Consider the following 6000-nt stretch of genomic DNA (forward strand, 5'->3'; position numbering starts at 1 on the left):
GGGGCTGGGGACTGGGGGATGGGGACTGGGGCTGGGGACTGGGGCTGGGGCTGGGGACTGGGGGCTGGGGCTGGGGACTGGGACTGGGGCTGGGGACTGGGGGCTGGGGCTGGGGACTGGGACTGGGGCTGGGGCCCTTCTCTCCCCACCCACTGTCTGCGGCCCAGTTATAGACCCTAATCCTCTGCTCTGTCCCTCTTCATTACGTTGGTCCTGTCTGTCCCTCTACATTACGTTGGTCCTGTCTGTCCCTCTACATTATGTTGGTCCTGTCTGTCCCTCTACATTACGTTGGTCCTGTCTGTCCCTCTACATTACGTTGGTCCTGTCTGTCCCTCTACATTACGTTGGTCCTGTCTGTCCCTCTACATTACGTGGGTCCTGTCTGTCCCTCTACATTACGTGGGTTCTGTCTGTCCCTCTACATTACGTTGGTCCTGTCTGTCCCTCTACATTACGTGGGTCCTGTCTGTCCCTCTACATTATGTGGGTCCTGTCTGTCCGTCTACATTACGTTGGTCCTGTCTGTCCCTCTACATTACGTTGGTCCTGTCTGTACCTCTACATTACGTTGGTCCTGTCTGTCCCTCTACATTACGTTGGTCCTGTCTGTCCCTCTACATTACGTTGGTCCTGTCTGTCCCTCTACATTACGTGGGTCCTGTCTGTCCCTCTACATTACGTGGGTCCTGTCTGTCCGTCTACATTACGTTGGTCCTGTCTGTCCCTCTACATTACGTTGGTCCTGTCTGTACCTCTACATTACGTTGGTCCTGTCTGTACCTCTACATTACGGTGGTCCTGTCTGTCCCTCTACATTACGTTGGTCCTGTCTGTCAAATATATATTGACATTTAGTACAGCTAATACCAACCAGTGCTCCAGCCCTTCCACAAGGCAGGCTGTAACTTGTAACTGTCAATCAATACAGATGATGGATAGAGGGCTGGTTGGTTCATGTACAGTCAGTCTACTTGTCCACTGTCAGTGATGATGGATAGTGGGCTGGTTGGTTCATGTACAGTCAGTCTACTTGTCCACTGTCAGTGATGATGGATAGTGGGCTGGTTTGTTCATGTTCAGTCAGTCTACTTGTCCACTCTCAGTGATGATGGATAGTGGGCTGGTTCATGTTCAGTCAGACTCGGGCCAGAGTTGGCCACTGCTTCTGTCAGCCTGTTTGGGGAGCAGCAGGTTGCCAGGCAACAGTGGAGGTCTGACTTGGGCCCAGTCTGGTTCTCACTTCTCACAGCCTGTCAGTCCCCTGTGTGTGTTGACAGCCACAGCAGAGGTCTGGTCTAGGTTGGATCCAGCTAGCTGCACTACACAGCCCATAATAACACCTTGTTCAGGATCCAGCTAGCTGCACTACACAGCCCATAATAACACCTTGTTCAGGATCCAGCTAGCTGCACTACACAGCCCATAATAACACCTTGTTCAGGATCCAGCTAGCTGCACTACACAGCCCATAATAACACCTTGTTCAGGATCCAGCTAGCTGCACTACACAGCCCATAATAACACCTTGTTCAGGATCCAGCTAGCTGCACTAGACAGCCCATAATAACACCTTGTTCAGGATCCAGCTAGCTGCACTACACAGCCCATAATAACACGTTGTTCAGGATCCAGCTAGCTGCACTAGACAGCCCATAATAACACATTGTTCAGGATCCAGCTAGCTGCACTACACAGCCCATAATAACACCTTGTTCAGGATCCAGCTAGCTGCACTAGACAGCCCATAATAACACATTGTTCAGGATCCAGCTAGCTGCACTAGACAGCCCATAATAACACCTTGTTCAGGATCCAGCTAGCTGCACTACACAGCCCATAATAACATGTTGTTCAGGATCCAGCTAGCTGCACTACACAGCCCATAATAACACATTGTTCTGTAGCGTTACAGTAGCTAGCTAGATCCTGAACAACGTGTTACTGTAGTATCGAAACACACCATTACTCTCTCTCTCTCTCTCTCTCTCCACAGGAAACACACCATTACTCTCTATAGCATCGTCCTCTCTCTCTCTCTCCACATGAAACACACCATTACTCTCTATAGCATCGTCTCCCATGAAACACACCTCTCTCTCCATGAGACACACCATTACTACTGTAGCATCGTCTTCTCTCTCGACGTGAGGATGTGTGCTAACACTTCTGTGTGTGCGTCTTTATAGGCCACGGAGTTGCCTCGACCTCTCTACCTCTGACCCTGATCTCATGCTGTTCTTCCTCTGTCCCCAGATGTGACGTTTGCTGCTAAGGGCTACTTTGATGCCCTGGTGAGGATGGGAGAGCTAGCCAGTGAGAGCCAGGGATCCAAGGACATGGGTGAGTAGTAGCCAATCAGCTGTCAGGATGTTGTGTACCTAAAGGGGTATTCAGTGCTGGCCAATGCTTGTCTTAGTGTTTGTACTGTAAGTCCGTGTGTCCGTGTCTATCAGCTGCTACATATCTCTTTCCCTCTCTCTGGACCTAAAGGGGAGGTTAACTGGGCTCTCCTGCTGGCCAACACACACACAGTCACTTCCTGTGTTTGTGTCACAGTAATGTCAGGTCTGTAGAGAGATGACCCAGTCTTTGTTTTCCACAAAGAAGCCCCAGGCAGCGTTGTGGTGTCACTCCTACACTCTAAAAAGAAAAGCTTCCTGGAAGATATTTTAGGGGTTCTTCAAATTGAACTGTGGGGAACCTCTCAGTTCTTCAAAGAACCCCCTTAATGGTTCCTCAAAGAACCCCCTTAATGGTTCCTCAAAGAAGAACCCCTTAATGGTTCCTCAAAGAACCCCCTTAATGGTTCCTCATAGAACCCCCTTAATGGTTCCTCAAAGAACCCCTTAATGGTTCCTCAAAGAACCCCTTAATGGTTCCTCAAAGAACCCCCTTAATGGTTCCTCATAGAAGCCCCTTAATGGTTCCTCAAAGAACCCCCCCTTAATGGTTCCTCAAAGAACCCCCTTAATGGTTCCTCAAAGAACCCCCTTAATGGTTCCTCAAAGAACCCCCCTTAATGGTTCCTCAAAGAACCCCCTTAATGTTGAACCCCCCTTAATTTTTTCTTTACCCACCACTATTATTATTAATATGCATAATAGCAATAACAGAATATTTTAGTGTTTTATGATTTTAGTGTAAAAGCAGAATTAAATGTTTTAAATATGAGGTAAACTCCCAGCAGAGCTCCAAGTTCATTCAGTTTATCCTCTGGTGTCCTCTGATGTCCTTTGTCTCCACAGCCAGAATGATTTTTCAGTGCATGATGATGGAACAGGTTTCCATGTCTATTCATCAGCGGTGTAGGGAGGGTTCAGTCTGTGAAAACAAAAATATGAATTATACAGTAACAAAACGTGCACATTTTTTTTTAACCTTTATTTTACTAGGCAAGTCAGTTAAGAACAAATTCTTATTTTCAATGACAGCCTAGGAACAGCGGGTTAACTGCCTGTTCAGGGGCAGAACGACGGATGTGTAACTTGTCAGCTCGGGGATTTGAACTTGCAACCTTTCGCTACTAGTCCAACGCTCTGACCACTTGGCTACCCTGCCACATGACAGTATTCAAACCTTGTTATTTGTGGTAAATGTGAATGAAAACATTGTTCACTTTTGACTGGTTTTCATACACACATCTTGTCCGTAACGTAGAAACCTCTGGGATCTTCGTTGAAGAGGTCAGAGAGGAGGAAGAGGACTGCTGCTAGAAGGTTTTAGAGAAACCATTCATACAAATGTAATGATAACCTACATGTGATCTGCATTACATTGTGACAAACCAATACCAATTGTACATACCTTTGTGTGCCTTCTCGTCAGTACTCCTACAGACACATGGGCCGTTCAGTCATCTGCACCTACAGCCTTCAACATCTTCTTATTTCTTTGTTGATTAACATCCATTGAATTTAGTCCATATTCTGATTATAAAGAATTTTAAAAAGGGAGAAAGTGACCAACACAGGGAGAAAGTGCCCGACCAACGCAGGGAGAAAGTGCCCGACCAACGCAGGGAGAAAGTGCCCGACCGACGCAGGGAGAAAGTGCCCGACCGACGCAGGGAGAAAGTGCCCGACCGAAGCAGGGAGAAAGTGCCCGACCGACGCAGGGAGAAAGTGCCCGACCGACGCAGGGAGAAAGTGCCGACCAGGGAGAAACCGACGCAGTCATTTGACAAATATGGAATGATAGATGATATCATCATAAAATAATATCAATATAGATCAGAGCTGGAGGTCGACCGATTTGTGATTTTTCAAAGCAGATACTGATTATTGGAGGACCAAAAAAATGCCAATACCGGTGAATCAGGCGTTTTATTTATTATTAATATATATATATATATATATTTGTAATAATGACAATAACAACAATACTGAATTAACACTTTTATTTTAACTTAATATAATAGATAAAATCAATTTAGGCTCAAATAAATAATGAAACATGTTCAATTTGTTTTAAATAATGCAAAAACAATGTGTTGGAGAAGAAAGTAAAAGTGCAATATGTGCCATGTAAAAATAGCTTACATTTCAGTTCCTTGCTCAGAACATGAAAACATATAGAAGCTGGTGGTTCCTTTTAACATCAATATTCCCAGGTAAGAAGTTTTAGGTTGTAGTTAATTTAGTATTTATAGGACTATTTCTCTCTATACCATTTGTATTTTATATACCTTTGACTATTGGATGTTCTTATAGGCACTATAGTATTGCCAGCCTAATCTCGGGAGTTGATAGGCTTGAAGTCATAAACAGCTTAATGCTTGAAGCACAGCGAAGAGCTGCTGGCAAACGCAGTAAAGTACTGTTTGAGTGAATGCTTACGAGCCTGCTGCTGCCTACCACCACTCAGTCAGACTGCTCTATCAAATCATAGACGTAATTATAATAAACGCACAGATTTAGCTTTTGGTCATTAATATGGTCAAATCCGGAAGCTATCATTTCGAAAACAAATGTTTATTTTTTCAGTGAAATACAGAACCGTTCCGTATTTTATCTAACGGGTGGCATCGATAAGTCTAAATATTGCTGTTACATTACACAAACTTCAATTATGTCATAATTATGTACAATTCTGGCAAATTAATGACGCTCTTAGTTAGGAAGAAACACAGTTCGCAACGAGCCAGGCTGCCCAAACTGTTGCATATACCCTGACTCTCCTTGCACTGAAGCAACGAGCCAGGCTGCCCAAACTGTTGCATATACCCTGACTCTCCTTGCACTGAACGCAACGAGCCAGGTGGCACAAACTGTTGCATATACCCTGACTCTCCTTGCACTGAACGCAACGAGCCAGGCTGCCCAAACTGTTGCATATACCCTGACTCTCCTTGCACTGAACGCAACGAGCCAGGCGGCCCAAACTGTTGCATATACCCTGACTCTCCTTGCACTGAACGCAAGAGAAGTGACACAATTTCCCTAGTTTAATATTGCCTGCTAACATGCATTTCTTGTAACTAAATATGCAGGTTTAAAATATATACTTGTGTTGATTTTAAGAAAGTCATTGATGTTAATGGTTAGGTACATTGGTTTAATGACCGTTCTTTTTTCGAGAATGCGCTTATTAAATCATCACCCGTTTGGCGAAGTAGGCTGTGATTCGATGATAAATTACCAGGCACTGCATCGATTATATGCAACGCAGGACAAGCTAGATAAACTAGTAATATCATCAACCATGTGTAGTTAACTAGTGATTATGTTAATAAGAGTTTTTTTTATAAGATACATTTAGTCAGCCTGCCATGCAGCTCGTAGCACCTGACCTTGTCTCCTTGCTACACTCATGTAACAGGTAGTCTCCTCAGCCTGCCACGCAGTCTGCCTCGTGGACTGCTACACTCATGTAACAGGTGGTCAGCCCTGCCACGCAGTCTCCTCGTGGAGGGCTGCACTCATGTAACAGGTAGTCAGCCTGCCACGCAGTCTCCTCGTGGAGGGCTGCACTCATGTAACAGGTAGTCAGCCTGCCACG

General features: G+C 45.3%; 1 long non-coding RNA gene across 1 annotated transcript in view; it reads left to right on the top strand.

Moving 5' to 3' along the window:
• LOC135529998 (uncharacterized) overlaps positions 1 to 2436 on the top strand; it is a 61669-nt gene extending 59233 nt beyond the window's left edge. Inside the window, exon 3 of the long non-coding RNA XR_010453783.1 lies at positions 2257 to 2436. This is a non-coding gene — a long non-coding RNA (uncharacterized LOC135529998). The remainder of the gene's footprint in view (positions 1 to 2256) is intronic.
• Positions 2437 to 6000: the final 3564 nt, after the last annotated feature.

Source organism: Oncorhynchus masou, unplaced genomic scaffold, assembly GCF_036934945.1.
Source record: "Oncorhynchus masou masou isolate Uvic2021 unplaced genomic scaffold, UVic_Omas_1.1 unplaced_scaffold_1231, whole genome shotgun sequence".
NCBI lineage: Eukaryota > Metazoa > Chordata > Actinopteri > Salmoniformes > Salmonidae > Oncorhynchus > Oncorhynchus masou.